The following is a 23,545-nucleotide window of genomic DNA, read 5'->3' as shown; positions in this document are numbered from 1 at the left end:
GCTGGATTTGCCACTGCAATTTTACAGGGCATTTTGGCAGCTCCTAATGCTTTATAGTTTTGCCATCCTCCTTTACCTCTGCTTTGGGATTCTACCCATATGTAAGGACTGCAGCAATGTGAGATGAAGAACATAGTACAGTTTTGTACCTACCATAAATGTAGATGTTCGAAGATCCACATTGCTGCAGTCCAATTTACCCTCCCTCCTTCCCCTCTGTTGTTGAGGGTGGTGGTGTGGTTTGTGTTGTACATATTGTAAATATGGTTAGTGCACGGGTAATTGGTTAGTTTTTGCTGGTTTTTTGGCTGTGGCCTTCTTGTTAGGGCCTTCTGACATCTGGGGCAAGAAAAGACTGAGGAAATGACGTCGGTCATGCGCTTTTGTACCCTGACGTCCTGATGTCAGTTTTAAGCGCCTTGACTGACGTCAGCCTAATACTTTGGTATTCGGGCCGACCGAGGAGAGCGGACTACCCATATGTAAGGACTGCAGCAATGTGGATCTTCGAACATCTACATTTATGGTAGGTACAAAACTGTACTTTATAGATAGTGATTGGAAATTCTTCCTTTCTAGAGGTTCATTCCTTATCCTCTAGATCAGGCTATTTTGTTTACACCTGTTCTTCACCACATGCTGTCCTAATGAGTGATGGAACCAGTTCCTCCTTCCTAGGTAGGATATTTTTGTTTATTCAAAGATGTTCCTAATGCTAATGAAAGAAAATGCCTGAGACCAGTTCTGGTTCTTTCTTTCCTAAACCTGTTTGTGATAGTGCCCAAATTTGGGTGTATATCATAACATTGAAGTTGCAAAACTTTGAATGTTATAATATTGAACTCAAAACCATGAAAACTAAAAACCCCAAATACTGAGAACAGCGATTTTTTTTCCCCTGGGGAAAAAATTGCTGTCCCAGCACGAAACACACAAACACTACAAATTATGTCTAATATGGGGGGCTTCACCCCCCCTACCCCCACCAACGTGGGGGGCTGTGCCCCCCTTCATAAATATACCAACTCTGAGATTACACCACAGTGGAGGAAATAGCGAAGCTGTGGAAATGGCCCACTGAATTCATTCCCTGGGAAAGAATTTGATGTTCCGCGGCTTCACTGTTGGCAGTCTTTGAGGTTTTGGGTTCAATATTATGACATTCGAAGTTCTGAAACTTCGATGTTACGATATAGACCCCCCCAAATTTAAATGTCACTTAACCTGTTACCTCTTCTTCCTCTCTCAAGTTTATTGTTAACACTTGACTTAAAAGATGCTTATCATATCCCTGTTTATCCAGACCTTCAGACATTTCTTAAGGTTTTGTTTCTCCTGGATTACATTGTCCGTCTTCTGCTTTATCCTTTGGAAGAGCCACTGCACCAAGAGTGTTCATAAAGTGTTTGGCTCCAGTTATAGCTCATTGCAAGCTACAGGATATCCACATTTTCCATAAGTGCCAGGAATGTCTGCCTTGGGTGATGGATCTCTTACACAAGCTGGGGTTCCAAGAGAACTTTCAAAAGATTTGCTTGACTTCTCCACACAGGATTGTGTTCCTGGGATGTCAACTAGACACCTCCTTTCAAAGAGCTTTTCTTCCACAGGGAAAAGTAGATCTTTATTTAGATCCATTTCTAAGGTTTTCCACTAAGACTTTCATCACTACAAGGAAATACCTCTGGATTTTGGGTCTCATGGCAGCTATGGGAATCCTTGGCAAGACTCCACATGAGAAGTATCTGAAATTGGTTTGGCTCCAGAGTAAACACCCTTTATCTTTTCAAATCCCAGTGCTGGGGGGGGGGGGGATTGTCAGAACAGATATTCTTAATTCTGGGTTTCCCCTTCTCCTTCCCTGCTTCAAAGCAGTCAGTCACCATAGATGCGTTGAACTATGCATGGGGAGTAGTTTCAGGAGGGATAAAAGTGCACGGGGTGTGGGACATCAAGGACAGACATAAGCACACAAATATAAAGGAGAAGCTTGCCCTGATCAAGGCACTCAACTCTCTGAACCATCTTTGTTCCATGGGGCCTCTTCAAGAAGTTAGACAATACCACAGTCATGTGGCACTTCAACAAGTAAGGGGAAACCAAGTCATACCCCCTTTGCAGACTAGCCATGTTAGCTTAGGATATAGCTTCACAGTACAATCTCAGTCTATAGGCATCCTACATTCTGTTAGAGCAAAAGTTTGTGGCAGACAAGCTGAGGAAGCCCAGGAAAAGTAGATTGGGGGTCTTACAAGATGCGTCTGCGGGGCAAGTTCCTCAAGTTGACTTCTGCTTTTTCTCTGAACAATCAACTGGCAAGATTCTATTCCAAGACTCCATGCCTTTTATTTTCCTAGGACAGGACTGTTCCTGTATGCTTTTCTACCCTTTCTACTAACGTCCAGGGTACTTCTGAAGATTCAATAGGAATCCCCCAAGATCATTGTGGTGAAAGTGGGACTGGAATTTACTGAAGAAAACTGGAAGAACCACCAAGGTGCTGGCAACAAATAATTAAAGGGAAAAAAGTAATGGAATGGGAAGATGCCAAGAATGCATTTGGAATGCAGACTTTAGATTGCCTTCCATGTCATGGATTGATATGCAAGTATAGGAAAAGTGAAAGGAATAGGGGCATCTTAAGTGAAAGAGCAGCACTAATTAGAGTTTTTAGTAGACTCTAGAACAGAAGCTGTTAAAGGAATAATTGGTAGGACATATAAAATATTGTATGATAACTATAGGAATCAATCAGATTAGGTTAGAACAGATTGGTAAGAGAGATTGGATTAGCAATTCACAAATAAACAATGGAAGGATATATGTATGGCTCCCAAGTATGCAGCAAAGCCTAGAAGTGTTTGCATAGGTAGTTTTATACCCCAAGCAGACTCCTGAAGAATTTTTCTTTAGGTAGATTGCAAATTCTGGAGGTGTGATGGGAAAGAAAGCGGTAATTGGGAACATATTTTTTCTGGTTTAATGAGTTGGCAGACTTTAAAAATTTGATGCATACTACTCTATCAGAAATGGTTAGCAAATTGGTGTAACTAAACAAATATATAATTTTTGAGCTGTGATACAAGATTGTAATTGCCTAGACATAGTAAGGCCTTGCTGAGTTTAATTCTAGTGGCAGCCAAAAAAAGCAAGTACTAGAAAATGGAAATCAGAATCTAAACCAACCATACTAGAAGTAGTGAATATATGGAAGGTGGGATCTTTAGAAAAGGGTGGGAGCAAATTGCATAGAACAAAATGTGAATTGTGGGAATAATACATGCAAGAAAAATGTTTTGGAGGAGGAATGAGGTATAAAGGAAGGCAGGAATTGAATGAGCTACATAATGTTCGATAGACAATGACTGTATAGAACAGGGGTGTCCAACCTTTTGGTTTGCTGGGGCCACATTGAGTGAACAGAAATGGTCTTGGGGCCGCATATAAAATATATCATATAGTTAACTCTTTCGTTGCTCCGGAAGACCACAGTCTACCTCCTGGCTGTACTGTAGGTGCATTTGAACAATGAATAAATGTAATAAATGCCTAATATTTCCCTTAAAATTCTAATTCTCATTCTAATTCTCTAATCTATCAGTTAACTCTAACATCTTAGTTAATATCTATATATATATATATATATATATATATATATATATATATATATATATATATATATATATATATAGATATTTTTTTTTTTTTTTTTTACAAATAAACAGATATTCACTACAGCACTAGCATTTCTCACTGGGAAAACCATTCCAGCACTCCAACTGCGTAAAATGTCAACATCAGCAGTCCTACAATACTATAATCCACAAAAATAACCCAACAAATTTGCAATAAAGCAAAGAATTCACATTACTGACTTAATAAAACAATTCTGAATAAGCTGCAAGAGGGTCTCACCCAAACAAATAACTGGTGCGAGAAATATGGCCTCAAGCTAAATGCCAAAAAATGCATCATCTTCCCCTTTGAGGAGAGTGATGTCTCCACAAATTATCACATTAATAACAATGTTGTAAGCACGCAATAAGTCGTATGGTACTTGGGCACCCAGGTTGATAGAAACCTGACTTTTGACCACCATGTTGTCTCCGTTGTAAGGAAAGCTTTTTACATGGCCCACTTCATTAGTAAGGGTATCTCATCCAGGGACAAGGCGGTCGTAATATCCCTGTATTCTTCCTTTACAAGAGCCATTATTGAGTGCAATGCCCCTTTTGGCATGTGCCTCAGCAAAACACCCTGCCAAAAGAAAGACTACAACCATTTCTGACAAACAAGTCAAAGGACTAAGTTCACTTAGTTATCCAAACAGACTAAAAAGCTTCTTGCTTTCCTCTGTCTCTCACTGGCCCCTATAAATTTCATCATTGGCTTGCTTTCCAGGCTAAGAAAGATCCTGCCTTAAGAGACTTCCTCTACCTCAGAAATACTGGTTATACTTAAAACGCTCACTACAAAGACCACAGCTTTCACTGCAACATAAACAAGCCACTTTTTATGGACAGGTTCTTGACACAAAAGCCTTCAACTTCTGTAAAAAGCTCTTCTCATTATCAAACAGTGTAGTTCAGCAACATCATGGCTGGATGGATAGCCATAAATGTAGTCCTTGGGTAAGTAGCATAGCCTTCATCAAACCAGATGGAAAATCCACATACTAACCTTTCCCAGCTGGATGGCTATGATCTAATATTGGTTACTCAAATCTAGTTGCCCAAGAAGAGGGGCATGTTTAACTAAGAATTCCATTTGCAAAATTATATTCAGCTATGTACAAACAGCTTTCTCCTAAAAACTGAACTCATTCATATTTGCATTGCTGTAATTATAACTGCAAAAAAAAAAAGTTAAGTTTATTCTGTACCTCAGTGATTCTCACTGTTACAAAATGTAATCTCTGCCATATTGTATGAGTACTGCATCCATAATTTGCTGTCTCTCTCTCATGTATTGTATTATATTGTTTTGTGTTATTTTTGGAGCTTTTCTCCCCGGTCCTCCACTGAAAATGGACCTGTGCCCAGTTGGACTTTCCCGGTAAACAAATGTAAAATAAAATAAAATAAATAAAAATAAACTTCCTTCCAATCTAAAGCCATTTGACAGACATTTTAACTTGTGCAGAAGTTACTCACAGACTGACAGTTTACTAAGCTGTAATGCTGACCTTCGCTTTTGAAAAAAACGAATTCCCAAACTTTGTCAATAGCTCCAAGTGTAGAGAGGATTATTTATTTATTATATATTTATTTATTTTTGGAAAACATCTTTAAAACTGTTAAATTGATTACACACCCAGAAACACAGAAAAGTTATTGTGATTATGTAAACCACAGACTGCTGCAAGAAATGAAAGTCACATTAGCACGCTATGCTAATGTCCGAACAGATGAATCATACCTGTCAATTCCAAAAGAAGTAAATTAGATTAATAAGAAGGTTATTTGCAAGGTTACATGGCAGTTTATATTAGAAATAAACAGAGGTATTAAAAAGGATCTGTTTTTCATAATTATGCCAAAAAGTCTTCCAAGGTAAATACAACTTCTGATTTAGTATGGAACTATACCTCTCAACCTTAGAGCAAGAAATCTGGACAAAGCGAAAAATACAAGTGGGACACAGGCCCAAAAATAGTTATGCATCACAGACACCATTGAAACAAATGTAGCTGCAAACATTATACATCACTTATAATCTTTCTATCCCATTATTGTCAGTTAAACATTATATGGCTCATTCAGTCCTGCCTTCTTTTGCATCAAAGAAAACCATGCTTTGAAATGACAAATACATTAAAAATAATAAATAAAACACATTGCATCAACATCCTGCAACTTCCTACATGCAATCAACCACAGAGCTTTCATTGAAACTAGGGCTGCTTGTTTCCCCAGAATGACAGCTCTCCCTAATTAAGTCTAATGGTATACAATCTACCAGTATCTGGATTACGTGAAATAAATTAAATTATGGCCTGTAAATTGAAAGTACATTTTGTTTAATTAAACTAAACCCACTTACTATATTTTTTCAGTAACATCCCAATATCCATTTCCAGGTCACTTTACAAGACACTGGCAGTGGTAGACTTGGCATCCTTCAGAACCCCACAGGCCCATGCTAATACATTGTCCATTAAATGTAAATATCCATCCACTGTAAATGTCAAGAAGCTATGTCTTAAAAAATCTACTTCTGGCATGCGTACACAAGTATTAGGTTTTGAAACAAAGAAACATATTCTCCACAGTCCGTAAGCCTCTGTCTTTAATAATCATCTACTGTTGCAGCACTTCCACCACATGCACACACATACACACTAAAATCCCCAACATTTAAAAAACATTGTGCCCACTTGATTTGCCAGTATTGATGATCCGCCAAAGCTATGCTTACTGTTGTCCAATCTACCACCAGAACCCACCAATGAAAAAACAGTACTAGGTGCTTTTTTGTTTGTCTGAAAAAACAATACAACTTTATATGCAACAGTCCCACATAGTCCACTACTGACCCATTAACCCTAGGCTGCTGTCTCATTCTTACTCCCTGGAACTGCATTAACTTGGATGACTACTTTTATTTCCTAAGCAAAAGACACAAATTGGAAGAAGAGGCAAAAATCCAGACATTCTTTGAAAATCCATACAGTTAAGAGGTATGAGTTCATGTTCAATACAACACTCTCCCTGTCAGGAAAGCCACAATTTAATGAAAGTGTATTCTTAATGTATAGGTTCATAGGTTCATAGTTTTATACTAGGCAATCTGCCCTAAGGCATTTATAAGCCTAGCCCAAAGTTTTGTGGCTTACGCCACCCCTTATGTTAAAAAATACTGTGCCCATTAGTTTGTTGTGCCTCTGTCCAGCAGTGACACAGAGATGATTCCCGGGGTAAACCTACGATCTCCCATCCACCGGTCAAGATTTCTCTTGAACAGAGTCAGCGAGGTGCTCTGCCTCACATAGACTGGGATTCTATTCCACAGCATAGGGAGTCTCTGGGTGACAAATCTATCCCTCCAGCATGTCCTATTTATATCCGTGCTAAGGTTTAAGTTGCTTGCTCTAGTGGATCTGGTAGATTTGGATTTTTTGAGGTGGAGCATGTCCATTAATTCCGGGTTGGACATGGCCTTGTATGTCAGGCACAGGTCACCTCTGAGCAGGTGGTATGCGACTGAATAGAGCTGGGGTTTCTTCAGTCTGGCAGCATATGACAGATTTTGGAGTCCCTTTATCCTTTTGGTGAGGAACTTTTGGGGTCTCTCCAATTGCTGCAGGTGTCGGGTGAGATACATCCCGAATGGGGCATTGTACTTGATCATTGGTCTGATAAGTGAAGAGTACAGGGGAACAATGACCTCACTTGATCTGGATGTGAATCCCTTCATGATCAGGTGGGCAATGTAGAAGGTCTTTCTAACCACTTTAGCAATGTGAGTGTCAAAAGAAAGGCCACTGTCAACCTGGGTCCCCAGGTCCCTGATAACCTCTTCTTTGCTTAATGGATTGCCACCTATATGGTAGCTTGGGGTTACCTTGTTTTTCCCGAAGGGTATGACTATACATTTTTTGGCATTTAACTTCAGGCCATGGCTCTGGCACCAGTTATCAGTTTCCGTGAGACCCCTCTGAAGGATATCTGTGTCCGATGTACTTTCCACTATGGCGCCCAGTTTGCAGTCATCTGCAAACTTTGTTAGCCATAGTCGTCCTATGTTTGCCTCTATTTCTGAGAAGTAGATGCTGAACAACAGGGGGCCAAGGACTGAGCCCTGTGGGACCCCACTTGTGACCGGCTTGGAGTCTGACATGGCACCAGCATCTATAACCCTGTGGGTTCTGTCCTTTAGCCAGTTTGCAACCCATCTTGTGACATATGGGTTTACATTTAAGCTGGTAAGTTTCTCTATAATACCCGAGTGGGGTATTGTGTCGAAAGCTTTTGCAAGGTCAAGGTAGGCTGTACACTGCCTTTCCCTCATCAATGGCCTTGGTGACTGTTTCGAAGAAGTCGACCAAGTTCAAAAGGCATGATCTGCCCTTGACAAATCCAAACTGGGTCGGGTCCAATGTCTGCAAGTCCCCTATGTCTTTGTTTATGAGTTCCATTATGATCCTCTCCATAGCTTTGCAGACCAGGCTTGTTAAGCTTAAGGGCGGTAATTTCCAGGGTCCGTAGAGGTACCGCCTTTGTGGAGTGGGACCACAGTTGCCGTACGCCACTCCTTGGGCACGTATCCTGTGGTAAGGCTAAGATTAAACAGCTGTCTTATATGCGGGTTTAGTTCCTCGTCGAGTTCGTGTAGCACACAGCCGGGGACACCATCCGGTCCCATTGATGCTGTGTTTCTAGCTTTAGAGAGAGCAGCTTTCACCTGCGCATTAGAGATGTCTGGGAGGCTACACTCCGCTGGGATAGTTATCTCTCCTTTTGGGGGGGAGAGGGGGGTGAAGTTTGCACTGAACCTGTCTGCTAGTATGTTGGCAATGTCTGTAGGTTCAGTGATTTTTGTATCATTTTGGACTAATTCTGTGCATATCTGGGAGTTTCCACCCAGGTTTCTAGCATAGCTGAAGAAGGCCTTATGATTGTCTTTTGAATCTATTGCAATTTTTCTCTCAAATTTGGCCTTGGATGATTTTATGAGTGCTCGTATTTTTTTACTAATAATGATCAAGGGTGTCTTCTCTTTTATGGATTTTGCTCTATCATGTAACAGCTTTCTCCTCTTATTGTAAAGTTTGTTTATGGCTGGGGTCCACCAGACTGGACGTTTGCCCTTGGTGGAAAGAGTCTTGGTTTTATTAGGGATTGCCTGATCCATGCAGTCCTGGAGGTGTTCATAGAAGGCATTTGTAAGGGCTTCCGCAGCTTGGGTTGTGGATTCCACTGGCTCGGGGGCCTTGAAGGATACCACACCAGTCTTGAGTAGTGTGAAGTTTGCTTTAGAGAAGTTCTTCACTGTGGTCTTTTTTGTTTGGGGTGGGGGCAGGATGTGGATTTCCAGTGAGATAAGTTTGTGATCTGATCTCACCAATGAGGGATATACTTCCGGTGTGGAGCATTTTGTCTCCATGTTTGTGATGATGAGATCTAGTATATTTTCTCCTCTTGTGGGAATGGTGACTAGTTGTTCCATGGCATTTGAATTTATGAACTCCAGGAACCTTTGGGCTAGAAAGTTGGGGCTTGAGTAATGTTCCCAGTCTATATTCGGTAGTTGAAGTCACCCAATATAATGGTGTTTGGAGATACATTTATACCCTCCAGTGTCTTCAGGAAGGCTGTGTGGGGTTCCTGAGTTTGAGAGGGTGGCCTGTAGCATGCTACAAATTGTAGAGCAGTTTTGCCTATGGTTAATTGCACCTGGATGGTTTCCGATGCTTATGCGTTGCCACCAACCTGGAGGTGTGGGTATCCTTGATGAATATGGATACACCCCCTCCTTTTGTGGTGTGGTCCGGGTTTTGGGGCCGGAACGCATGATATGAGGTAAAACCTGATAGTGCCGGGGTGCTCTCAGGAGCCTTGAACCAGGTTTCAGTCACAGCCCAGACATCGATGTTCTCCATACTGAGAAGGGCCTCGAGAGTGTGCATTTTGAGATTTAGACTTCTGGCATTGAGCAGCATTACCCTTAGTTTCTTCCCATTTTTGTTTTCTTGGGTGGTAGGTTTAGAATTTGAGCCTTGCCTAAAAAAGGCACTATGGGGGTGGCAAGAGCCTTAGCCAATATCCGGAATCCCAGGGGTGACAGGTGCAAGCCATCCCTTGCGAAGCAGTGTGGCTTGTCAAGCATGTCATCCCAGGCAGACAGACACTGGATCCCCTTTGAATGACACCAGAAATTAAGCCAATTGTTAAAGCTGATCATCTTGTCTCTATGTTGTGGCATCATTCTTGGTGAAGGAAGGATACTGTTCAGGGTCAGGGTCATACCTGCCTGGGCTACATAATCAGAGAGCTCCTCTACGTCTCTTTTCATGTAGTCCAGGGAGGTATGTCTCAGGTCGTTCACACCAGCATGGACAATGACTGTGTCATATTTGTACTTGCTGTGGAGTGACCTGAGTGCTTGTGTTATGTGGCGGATTCTAGCGCCCGATAGGCAGCTTACTGTGACTCTCTCCTTGTTCAGCCTGGTGAGTGGGACGTCAGTGTGTCTGACTATGGAGTCACCTATGACAAGTATGTTTAGTGTTGTATTTGGCCTTAAGGGCAGTGACTGCTTTGCACACTGATTTTGTGGTTTATGTGTTGCCTGTGGTGTGTCATGAGGTGGCAGTTGCTTGGATGTCTGCTTTGGAGGCCTCTGCTGTTTAGGTAAATTTTTGCTCAGAGCCTCCGAGTATGACTTTGTGTGTTTGTGTTTGATTCATTGTTGTGATAGCTTTATGTGAGACTGGTTTTTTGGTGTGTGTAGTTGCCTCCTCCTCCTCCTGTCTGGTCTTGCCAGTCCTGAGTTGAGAGAGCTCAGCCTAAATAGCTGCATCTCTCGTAAGTATTTGTGTTATGTGGGAGGAGGAGAGGGTTGTCAGTGTACATGAGGCAATTGTAACATTGCCTCAATATTCCCAAATTCACCAACTGGACAGGAGAAGATGCCAGCATCTGGCCTTTCGACATGCTAGAGAAATTTAGAAGTTAGGGGTGTAACTGAATAAGAGAGGACTTAGTAAGGAAGTGGGTACATTATATATTTGAGAGCTAACTTGTTTGTGTTCAGTAGGTAGACTGATCATTGTTAACCTCTTTGTGCATGCGTCTCTCTGTCATGCACACACATACACACATACACACACACACACTCCTTCTACTTTCACGCACACAATTCTGCTTTCATGTATGCACTCACTGACTCTGTACTTACCTATTAACACAGGTAATTGCTGTCCCTTTCAAAGGCAACAGCGGCAAATCCATACACGAGTCCCTCTTCAGCGAGAACACACACACTGATTGTTCGGCGCAAAATAATGGAGTAAACACACTGACCCTTTTTTGGCTCAAAAACAAAACTAGAAAGGTGCTTTGGTGCATGCGCACACCGACATTAGCATTACAGGTCACGGGAGCGAAAACAAAAAAAAAAGTATTTTGGGGCATGCATACATCCATGTTGCAGTTAGAGGTTGAGGGCCGCATGGAAGAGCTCTGAGGGCCGCATGCGGCCCGTGGACTGCAGGTCGGACACGTCTGGTATAGAAGATTATATCTGATGTATAATATTTTCAACTGAAAATGTCTGTTTTTCCATTTATATGAATGTGTTATTGCCTATGTCATAAGTGATAATTCAATCAAGGTGATTCTTATTTAAAAAACATCATTGTGGTGACTCCCATCTGGCCCAGACAGCCATGGTTTTCTCTTCTTTTGGAAATGGACAGGGGCAATTGCCACAAGCTTCCTCAAAGACTATATCTACTCACACAATGGTTCACTCACCGGATATCAATTATTTTCAATTGACTGCCTAGATGATTGGGTCTTAATTTCTTTTGGACCTGATTACTGAGGATGTGCAGCAGGTATTAATGTCGACAAGAAAGCCTGCCACTAAAAAAATTGTTTATTAGCAAATAGAAAAGGTTTTCTGATTTGTGTCAACATAACCAGCACCTATTCAAGGCTTATTGTTCTCTGGTTTTACAATATTTGTAAGTTAGTATCCTATGGCCTTTTTTATGCCTCTATCATGATTCATTTATTGACAATTTCAGCTTGTCTGCTTGTGGATCCTCCTCTTTCAGTGCAGTCTCATGTCAACATTTTCTTGAAAGGGGTTTTGCACAAGAGACATCCAAGAAATCCGGTGGCCCTTTCTTGGGTTCTTAATTTTGTGTTAGAGAAACTAAGACATGCTCCATTTAAACCCAGCTAATATGGCTGATTTGAGGTTCTTAACATGCAAAACAGTTTTACTTCTTGCTCTGACCTCTGCAAGAATGGTATCTGAGTTACAAGCTCTTATGGTGAGTGAACAGTCTCTCATTTTCCATAGGGACAAAGTTTCTTTGAGAACTAATCCTCCTTTTATACCTAAAGTGGTGTCAGAGTTTACTTTAAGCTAAAGTATCTATCTCCCAATTTTCTTGTCTGATCCTAAAAATGAGGGAGAAAGGATAATTCACATCTTGGATGTCCACAGACAACTTACAAACTATCTTGACAGAACTAAATCTTTCAGATCTTTGGATCAATTGTTCATTCCTTGTGAAGGTGAGGAGAAGTGACAACCGGATTCAAAACAGGCCATTTCCAAATGATTGACTAAGGCTATTACCCTTTGGTTTGCTCACCATAACTATTCCAGGCAGGGTCAAGACCTACTCTATCAGGGCCTTGGCTTCACCTATGGCCTTTTGGAAAGGGTTGGATTCTTGAAGTATGCTAGAAGCTGCTACTTTGTCCTCTGTACATACTTTTACAAAGTGCTACAAGTTTGATTCCTTCTATAGGTCCAGATCAAACTTTGCTAAGACCATTCTCCATGGGATTCTAAAGGCTTCTCCTTCCATTTCCCAGATGTAGTTAGCTAAAGTAATCTACCCATGTTGCTAAGGCTACTGCAGCAGTGATCAACATGATGAACATAGTAAGTTGTGTAGGTTGAACTTGCCATAACACTACATGTTTGAATGATTAGATCATAGTACAGTTCTGCTTATCATAACAGTACACGTTAAAATGATCACTACTGCAGTAGCTGCTCCCTCACTCCATCCTCTTTATTTTTTGGTGTTTTTTTTTTAATGAAAAGGTGTGGACATTTATTTTTTGCTGTTCCTAGCATTGTCCTTTCAGGGTTCAGCCTCCCCACTCTTCTGGCAGAAAAACTTTGAAGGGGTTTGTGCCCAAAGTTGTCTTTCAGTCAGCTCAGCTTGAGCTGCCTATCAATTTGGGCATGTAGAAGGCTGCCTGATACTTTTGAAAATGGTCAGCTGTTATGTCCTTCATAGGTTATAATCATTATACCCAAGACAATTGCAGCAGTGATCAATGGAACATCTGCTGTGTTATGGTAAGTTCAACTTATACAACTATACTTCATGCCCATCCCTGAAGTGTTTTTTTTTCAGTGAAATCTGGCTTTGAATCTGAATGCATTCTCTGTATGTGCATCTATCTATTTACCTATCTGTGTGTGTGTGTGTGTGTGTGTGTGTGTGTGTGTGTGTGTGTGTGTGTGTGTGTGTGTGTGTGTGTGTGTGTGTGTATGTATGTATTCTTACAGTACAGAATTGCATTCACTTAAATTGTGCAAGCTGGTGGTATACTGCAATGTTTTTCCAATGTTTTCAAGTACTGTGTAACCATGGAGTTGGTATGTATAAGTTAGAGTGCATGGGGAGACGAGCCTCCCCCACTGTTGGAATACATGCTTGCCCACCCCCCCCCCAGAAGTTTGTCTTTAATTATTTTAGAGTTGTTCATCTAGATTTAGAAAAATCCACAAATGCACCTCATTTTTTGATGTCTTAACCATATATTTGTGTAGCTGGTAGAAAGGGTGACAGAGAGTATATGAGAAAAACTCCACTGAACCAGTTCTCAGAGAAATTGCCATGATGACACAATACATAATATAAATGTAGAATAGAGGATGTACAACCACAATAAATATGTTTTGTCGTCTCCATCTTTCTTGACCTTCCAAAGTCCTTTGATATGGTCTTCCATAATAAACTTATACGTGTATTTTCTGAACAGAATCTAAGCCAGTCTACTCTTGGTTCCAGGACTACCTAACTGGGTGCCAGCAAGCAATACATTGGCAACAAAACCTCTCTCCTCTTCTGCCTGTCACCCTAGGAGTTCCTCCAGGATCTATCCTTGGCCCCCTACTTTTCACAGTATTTACTAATAATCTCCACATTTCAACCCTGCATGCTTCTCTGGTACAGTACACAGACGATTCCACACTATGTGCCACTTCTTCATTACAATTGCAATTAATAACACACTAGTATTTCTCAATAGTAGAAAGATAGCTTACTAATTCCCAAATTATTTTGAACCCTAACAAACCAAGCTCATGATTTTCCAACCAACCAGAACTACTGTCCCCCCTTTTTCTGTATCATGTCCATGAATAAAACCATCATTTCACCCATAGCCCAAACTAAGTTTTTAGGTGTAGTGATTAATAACTGCATGAAATTTGATATCCATATTGCCCAGATCATAAAGAGTGCACATAAACCTTGGTACTCACTACTGAAATAAACAGTATCTTACTGAGAGCAGTAAAGCCACTATTGCTAGAACCCAACTTATCGCAACTCTCCTCTGACTCACAGATTCTCACAAACCTTAAATCAGATTTAGCAAAATTAGACTCCTGGTATAACAAAATTGCTAAATTTGCTACAGACGCTTTCAGGTCATGCCACACCAAACTTCTGAAACTTCTACTTTATAACTAGCTTACCATGACTCATAAAATTCTACACCATCTAGATAAAACCCCAGCCCTTCAACACCTACTTCATCCCTACTCCAGTAATCGAGTCCTATTCTCTAGCAATAAATCACTGATAAAAAGTAGCAAGGCCAACAATGCTGTAGGAGACTCCATCTTTACAAACAGTATAGGCTATAGCTAAAATGTAGAACACATTGCCTACAGATTTAACATCCTCCACTAACTTATCTCATTTAAAATAAACAAAAAAACAAATCTCACTTATCCAAATCAAGGCTTATACTCCTGTATTAGTCCAGGATAGATGATGTCACTGTTTATCACTTTTATGTTCTAACAATTCTCTTACTCCTTGCTAACAGCTATCTAACCCCTTCCTTAACAGTTTCTTCTAATCAACTGAATCATTAGCAAACATTTATTTCCTACCCTTTGTATCTGTTTAATTATGTACAAAATTTCTAACAGATCCATCACCGCAGAGCATGTGGGGCAAAGGACTCGAGGTTTAGTTCTCAAAGAATGTTACGATTTGTTTCTTTTCCACCCAATTAGCCATAACAAAGCAATTTGATATAAAGTTAGAAATGCTAACAAAATAGAGCAACTTTCCAGTTACTTCCAGAAGTATCAGCCAGGTATCTAATGTCCTGGGCACAGGGATCATATTACTTGACAACCATCCTACACAAACTTGTCAGCAAGTGTTTACTCTCTGACTGAGAAAAGTAAGTATAATGGGAATGTTCATTCTTCCTGCGTTTACTTAAAAGATCTTCACAACAAGCATAGCTAACTTCTGTCCCAAACCCTGTTGTATAGATACAAGTTTTTTGTAGGGTATATATGTAAACATACTACCTGAGCCTCTTATGTCCTAAACATACTATCCATTAATTTTTTTCAGTAAGAATGTTATCTGATGTCATCTTCATTTTTTCCTTGACAGATGAGATCGGTTCCAATCTCGGAACCGACTCAGCTGTTACTACAGCTAGCTCCAGCCAAGAACTCTCGAGCTTCACCTCTTGCCCGGAATTCTTCTCTCTGTTATCTCGGATCTTGTTTGCCTCTTTCTGAAAACTGTCAAACACGGCTACTATTCTCGAGCACTAGTGAGTTTAGATACATTTTTCCCTTTTTCTTACAGTTTTTCTACCTCATTTCCCTTTTCCTTTTCTTGTTACACTTTGTGTACTTCTAGAATCATCATTGATACTGTTTTCCTTTACACTTTGGTGTATTCCCCACTATCATTGCTGATAGTTCCCTTCCCTCTGTCGTAGTCTTCTCTCTCCCTGTACACGATTGCATATTTCTAAAGCTATCATTGTTGATGGGCTCTTCCCTTTTTCCTATCCTAAAATAAAAAATATAAATAAAAATGATATCTCTTTTACTGTCACTTTCCCTTTTTGTTTTTGTGGAGTGAGATTTATTAAGCGGATTTATCTATTTTCCCTGCTTGACATGGCTGAGAAGGCTAAAAGCACCTCTGACTTCAAAAAATGCCAGAAGTGTGGCCATAAAATTCCCTTGTCAGACTTTCATTTACTGTATGTGTATTATCTTGGCCCTCACCACTTACAGGAAGATTGCAGCATTTGTCATGCCTTCAGCCACTGCGCTTTAGTGGAAAGGCAGAATACATTTATTTTAAAAGTACTTCTCCCTTCAGCCTTTGGTGAAACCTTATCCACTGGAGATAAAGCCAAGACAGATGGTTCTCCTCCTCCATCATGCTCTGTTGAAAAATCGAAGAAAAGAAGTCTTTCATTTGTGACGTCCCTCTCTGTTCCAAAATTTAAAAAAATAGACTTCAGCTCTCACAGTTCCCATTGAAGTGAGGGCCTCTGGTGCTGATGTGCATACTGGCATTTATTGCAATTTCAAGCCCTTTGACATCAAAGGCCTTGATACAGAAAGTGGCTACTGCTTCACCTGACAAGGCTACTTTGCCTAAAACTACCTTCTCTTCCTCTATTGATCCATTTGCTGGGGAGTTTCCAGAGGTATTCTTCCAGAAGTCTAAGTCCCCTTCCATGTCGTCCGTCCGTTCCACCAAAAGCCTTTCAGAACTCGACGTGGAGAGGCTAGTGAATAAAATTTTATGGGCTAAAGGACTTTCAGGCTCCTTTTTGGTACCAACCCCTTTGGGTATTTGTATTGAAACTTTTTACACCTTTAACTACTCCTCCTGTAACCTCCTCAGAGGTCTTAGAGTCCTCTATCCCAGAACTCCTGGCACCAACTGTACCGACATCAGAGTTGCTTGCTTCTTCAGAGCTGGTAGTTACCCTGATCTCTTTGTTTCTGAACTGTTTATCTCCCACAGCTGTGGCTACCTTGCCGGTTCAGGGGAACAGGTCTTGACCCCAGGTTTTTTGAGTCATCCCTGCTCCTCAGAGCTTCAGCTTGAGTTATTTTGGCTCTGGCTTTGGTCTCGGAGGTCAGTTCTTTGGAGTGGGGAATGACCCCGGTTCCAAGGCAGTCGTCCTCAGTTCTGAGCTCCCTTCCCTCTTTGGGGGGGGGGGCGGGGGTGGCCTTTAATGATATGCAGAGGGCCCTTTCTGTTGTAGAGACTCAGTCGGTGCCTTCCGCCTCAGGACAGGTACCTCTCTAGTTCTGTTATTCCTCCTGCCTCTCCACTGGGGCAGAGATTGCTGAAGCCTCAAATTTCATAGGCACAGGTACTGTCATCTTCTGATACCTACCCTGATTATCCCCCTGAGGAGGTCCCTCAGAAGAAGTGCAAGAGGAAACACTTGGACCCCCCCCCCAGGAATCTGTTACCGAAGAGACAGATTTCGATGAGGGGGAAGGGTCCCCACAGTCACCTCCTGAAGATGTCTCATTTGGAGAAATCTTGGAAATTTTAAAACAGAGATGTGGTTGGAAGTCCAAAAACCCTTTCTCTGAGGAATCTGTTTACCTGCAGGCTTTTGGAACCTGGCTATCTACCTCTTGGGTAACTCTGCCTGCTGATGAACTCATTCAGTTGATTTCTCAGTGGGCGTGGAAGGCTCCAGACACGATCAAGTCCTTCCCCAGAAGATCAGACAAGATTCTTTCTGCTCCAGAAGAGCACTTTTGGGCTAAGGGGTTGCTGTAGATGCTATGGTCGTAGTGGCAGCCACTAAAAAGGAACTTGCTGAGGAGAGTTCTTCCATCTGTCTACTAGAGAGAGAGTCTTGGGCCATGGACAGTTTTGGGAAGCAGGTCAGTGCTTCATTGGAATTCGCTATAAGGTCTTTGAATTTTTTGGCACATTCCACCTGACTCCAACGGGATCTGATTAGAGTTGTCAGACACCCTGGCAGGAGCTGTAGCTGAGGGAGTCCAAGAGAAAGTGGCTTCCCAATTAGCCACCCTGGAGTCTGTGACCAATTCTTCCATGAGGCTGATTGCTCATACAGCCAAAGGGACATCTAAAGCAGTGGTTATAGGCATAGCCATAAGGAGACATGCCTGGATGTGCCTGTGTGGCTTTGCGGAACCATTCACGTCCCTTTCTGCTGTGGGCATATGTTTCTCCACCCCCCCCAAGGTCCTTTTCTAGGAACCAGAGGAGCGGTGAAAAAATGTGGTTCAAGAAATCCCAAGGGCCTTTCCAAGATGCACATGGGGAGAGTTCCTACACGGGCAGAGAGTGGAAACAAAATGGAAGACGCCATCCTCGTAGCATGGGTGATCCACAAAACTAGGGCTTCATGGATTCTTTACCAGGCAAGCCCTTTCAGCATTCATGAAAGGAAGCTTGATTGTCTTCCTCTGGAGGCAGTTGGGGAATGCTTATCCATGCACCTAAATGCCTGGCTAAACCTAAAAGATTCCTAGGTGCAACAGATCATATCCAGAGGTTATAGTAATCCCTTTTCTCAACCTCCCCACATTCAAAAGAAAATCCCCGATGTTCCACCCAATTAGAGGGATTCAGCAGTAAAAAGTCCAGAAACTGCTGGGCAAATGAGTCATCCAACAAGTCTTGCCAGACCAAGAAGGATCTGGAACCTACTCAAGATTCTTTTTAATGCCAAAAAAGACAAGGGACTGGATGGTCATCATGGTATAGTCTATTCTTCTCTTTCTGAAGAAAGACAACTGGATGTACTCAATAGACCTTCAGATGGCATATTATCATATAAAAATAGACAAATGCTCCAGAAAGTTCCTCCACTTCTGGCTGGGAGCCAGTCATTCCCAGTTCAGATTACTGCCCTTTGGACTCACCACAACCTCTAGGGTGTTCACGAAATGCATAGCAGTAGTAGCAGCTCATTTGAGACTGCAAGGATTCTGAGCGTCTCTGTACTTGGATGACTGGCTCATAACTACTTCAATCAAGTATCAATTAATAATAGCCAGAGACTACACCCTCGACAGCTGTGTCCATCTGGGGATTACCATCAATCTAGAAAGGTTGCATTTAACTTCAACACAAAACTTAGAATTCATGGGGAAGTACCGAATACTCAAAGAACAGCATCTCTTTCACCAGAATGACATTAGAGAATTGTTTCAGGTTTGAAAGTTAATTCACAGGAAGAAGATTCCAGCATAATTAGTCTTGCAAGCTCTAGAATCCTTGGCAGCTTCCATAACTCTAGTCCCATTAGCCAGGTTGGATATGAGAGTTCTGCAATGGCTTCTAGTTTCTCAGTGGTCTACCCTTCACCATCCAATGTCAGACTAAATCTTAATCAACAGCTGTTGTAAAATGGGGCTTCTTTGGTGGATGCATTCTGAGCAGATTCTTCATGGTCGTCCGTTCGTTTTACCAGAGCCCATGGCCATAGTGACCACAGACACCTCCCAATTGGGGGGGGGGGCATTATCTGGGCAAGATGGTCCAAGGCACTTGGTCCCCATTAGAGGCCAACTTGCATATCAGTGTCCTGGAGATAAGAGTGGTGCTTCTTGCATTGCAGGCCTTTCAGACAGCTCTTCCTCAGGGGACTTTTGCATTTCAAACAGACAATATGGCAGTGGTTTCTTACATCAACAAACAGGGAGGAACCAAGTCTTACCCCTTTTGTTGAGAAGCCCTCAGAATGTGACAGTGGGCGACCTCGTCCACCCGCTTTCTAATAGCAATGCGCATTCTGGTGAGTTTGTGTGATTGCAGGCAAACTAAGGAGATGTGTATCCTTCAACCTCACGAGTGGTCTCTCAATCTAGAAGTGGCAAAAATGATATTCTGTCATTGGTGTCAAGCTTGCTGCGATCTATTTTGCATCCCCCCTGAACAACTGCATCAATTTCTTCCCCCTCTGGGAAAGTTACCTAGTGATGCTCTCCTCCATGATTGCCCCCCCATCTACTAAATGCCTTTCCCCTGGTACCTCTTATCCCCAAATTCTTACAGAAAGCACTTTGGTTGAAGAGTACAGTAATCATCATTGCCCCCTTTTGGCCTTGACAGATTTGGTTCCCCTTTCTTTGGCCTTACTTGATTCGTCAACCTTGGATTCTGGACCTAGTGCCAGATCTCATGTCCCATCCAGATGGCCTTGTTCACTCAAACATTTTGAACCTAAAGATGTGGCTGCATGGTTCCTCCAATTACACTAGTTGCCAGGCATCCTAATATGTTCTTTCTAGTACATCACACCCTTTTATCAGCTCATAAACCTTCTACTAGAAAACAATATTTAAGTAAGTGGAAGAGATTTACAATGTGGGCCCATGAAAAACAAACTGACCCTGTTTCTGCTTCAGTTAAGCATGTTTAGATTTCTTCTCTGTTCAATGCTGGGGCTTCTCCAGCCACCATCAAACTACAATTGGCTGCAATTTCTAATTTTCACAATGGTTTCGAAGAACGTTCTTTAGCCTCTCAAAGGCTTTGTAAATTGTTCTTAAGAGGCACGGTTTTGTTAAAACTTCTGTATAAAGATCTGACTTGTGCTTGTGAATTGAATTTAGTACTACAGGTGGTAAATACACCCCCCCCCTTTGAACCCTCTGTGGAATGCGATCTGAAGTTTCTGTCTTGGAAGACCGTGTCTTTGGTAGCCATTACTTCAGCCAAAAGAATTTCAGAAATCCAGGCCTCATCTGAACGTCCTTTCCTAGTTCGTATCTTTATGAACAAACCCCTCCTTCCTGCCCAAGGTGGTGTCAGAGGCTAATATCAACCAGACTATTAATTTACCCATCTTCTTCCCTAATCATTCTAACAAAGGAGAATATGCTGTACATTTACAAGATGTCCATAGATGATTACATTTCTATCTTCACAGAACAAAAATGATAAGGCAATCAAGGTAACTGTTAGATCTGAAGTAGGAGATTTGTCAGCAACCTGTGGGTATGGATCCGATATCGAATCCGAACCGGCATGGTTTATCCAGCTATGGATCCGAGCTCCTAGCTCCTCCCCTCACCCATAATGCCCTGCTCTCCCTACATGACCTCAGATCTAGTTTGCCGCGCATGGTGTAGGCTGGGTTTTCAGAGCTCCAAAGCTAAGTTCTATATTTTCTTAATTAAGGGTTTTAAAACGTTAAATTTTATTTAGTTGTGTGAAAGTTATAGGTTTCCCTTTTGTCTATATATTTTTTGGGTTAATTTAATATAGTTTTTACCCTCCCCTCGCTGGTACGTGGCTGTGAGTGTGTGTGTGTTTGTTTTTTGGGGCCTTCATGTGAGTGTGTTAGTTTTCTTTATTATTACTATTTTTTTTAAAAAAAAAAATAGTTATGTCTGAGGCCCCAAAGGCAATCTTTTCAAAGTGCTCCGAGTGTGGCCATAAGCTTTCTCCTGCTGATGGCCACACTCAGTGCGTTCGATGCCTTGGGGTTGAACACCTCACTTCAGGGTGTTCAATCTGTGCAGGGTTCAACCCCAGGGCATTGAAGGAGCAGAGGTTGAAGCTGGTCTTGGCGGGACTCTTGCCCCCAGACTCTGCTTTGGCCCCCGCCCCCTTGGTGGTTACTGCTTCGGCAGTCCCTGCCTTGCCTGCTTCCCCCTCCTCCACCCGGGACTCAAACTCCCGCCAAAGGGTCGGAGGAGAGGGAAGCCAGGAAAAAGGACCGGAGAGAGAAGCACCACAAGTGGCGGGCCGAGACCTCCGTTTCGGCCCCGCCGGCTAAGCGGGCTTTCTCCTCTGGCTGCTGGCTCTCCCCCTCCTCGGCTCCGGTCCCCGTGCTTTTCACCGGAGCCTGAGGATGAGGAGACCCGACCTCCTTTGAGGCTATCGAGGCGGCACTCAAGGCCTACCTTGGTAGCCTCGTCGAGGTCTACTTACAGCCTCTCCGATGCTGATCTGGACCGGATGATGCGAAGGTTCATCCAGGCCCAGATGCAGATGGGAGTGCTCCTGCCTCCCCCCACTCTGAGGGGGAGCTCGACCCCATTTTTTAAGCCCATTGCTCCTTCTCCGACCCGCTAACCGGGTTCGAAGCACTCTGAGCCGGGCAGCCTCGGAGCTGGGGGTGGGTCGGCGCCGACAGTACTGGGTACTTCGGATCCGACCCTGCCCCTCGAGTCTGTCGGATCCGACCTCTCGGAGCCTTGGCCTGAGCTTCGGATCCGAGGGACTCTGTGTGCCTTCGGCACAGTCATTGTCGGAGCACACTGGTCCCTCGGATCCGAGGGGCTCTGCGCCAGCTCCGATCCGCTCATCGGACCCGAGGGGGAGCCAACTTTCAGATCCTATTGTTGAGGCTGGCTCCCTCTCTGCTTTTGATGTAGTGGAGAGGGCTCTGTTGAGGGCATCCGGACCCCCGGCCCTTGCTTTGGCTCCGTCCCGCACTCCATCTGCTCTGGGCCAGGCTTCCATCACCCGGCCACTGGGACAGCCTGCTTCACTGCCCCAAGCAGTTCCTATGGTTCTGGACATTGCTGGTGAGGGCTCCTCGGACAGCCCCCCTGAGGAAGCACTTCGCAAGCATTCGTGTAAGAGGAGGCACATAGACTCCCCCGAGTCTTTGACTGAAGACACTGACTTGGAGGAAGGGGAAGGCTTCCCAAGATCACCCCCTGAGGATGTCTCCTTCGGAGACATCATAGAAATGTTACGGATTAGAGGTGGGTGGTCTGCCCCAAAGTCTTCCTTGGACGAGTCCGTGTTCTTGGAGGCATTTGAAGCGGGCCCGTCTACCTCTTGGGTGTCCCCTCCTGCCGACCCCCTGGTGGACCTTATTACCAGCAGGGCGTGGAAGGAACCGGACACCATGGAGCCAATTCCTAAGAGGCCCAACAGGATCCTTGGCCCCCCCGCTGACCGTGCCCACTGGAGCAAGGGACCCCCGGTAGATGCCATGTTGTTGGCAGCAGCCACTAAGAGGGAACTCGCCCAGGAGAGCCCCTCAGTCCATCCCCTGAGCAAGGAGTCTCGGATGATGGACCGTTTGGGGAAGCGAATGTTTAGTTCAGCGACCTTCTCAGTGAGGGCGCTCAACTGTTTGGCACACGTCATTAGGATGCAGCGCGATCTTATCAAGGAATACGCTGCATCCCCCCCAGAGTCCATGTCAGAGGAGGACAAACTTATGCACTCCACCCGTATGGCCACTCTTTGTTCTGTGACCAACACCTCTATGCGGTTACTTTCCCACGCTACCGAGGGAGCCGCTAGAGCGGGCCTAGTCACAAGACGGCAGGCCTGGCTCCGCCACTGCAATTTTACAGAGCCCTTCAAGGCGTCATTCGCGAATGCCCCCTTTGACGGTTCTGCCCTTTTTGGCAAGACGGTTCGCGACACCTTGGTTCAGAGCGAGAAGGACGGGAAGACGCTGTCTGCCATCTGAGTCCACTTCTCTGTGCCCCAGAGGTCCTACTCTAGGAACCAAAAGGGCTAGAAGATGATGTGGTTCCGGAAGTCGCAGCACTCCCAACCCGCTCCGGACAACCAGTCCTTCCGCTGCAGAGGAGGACAGGGAGGACGCCGCCCTTGGGGCAGAGGGGCTCCCAGGAACTTTGGGTCCAGGGAACCTTTCTCTGAATGGCCCACGCAGCAACCCTGAGGGGTTGCCCGACTGCTCCACTCTGGAGGCAGTCGGGGGACGTTTCTCGGAGCACCTAGCGGCATGGGAGTCCATTACATCGGACCGCTGGGTACTCCAGATTATATCCAGAGGTTACA

Source organism: Protopterus annectens, chromosome 14.part0 (assembly GCF_019279795.1).
Source record: "Protopterus annectens isolate FY-2018-M chromosome 14.part0, PAN1.0, whole genome shotgun sequence".
In the NCBI taxonomy this organism is placed as follows: Eukaryota; Metazoa; Chordata; order Ceratodontiformes; family Protopteridae; genus Protopterus; species Protopterus annectens.
Note: the sequence above shows the minus strand (reverse complement) of the source record.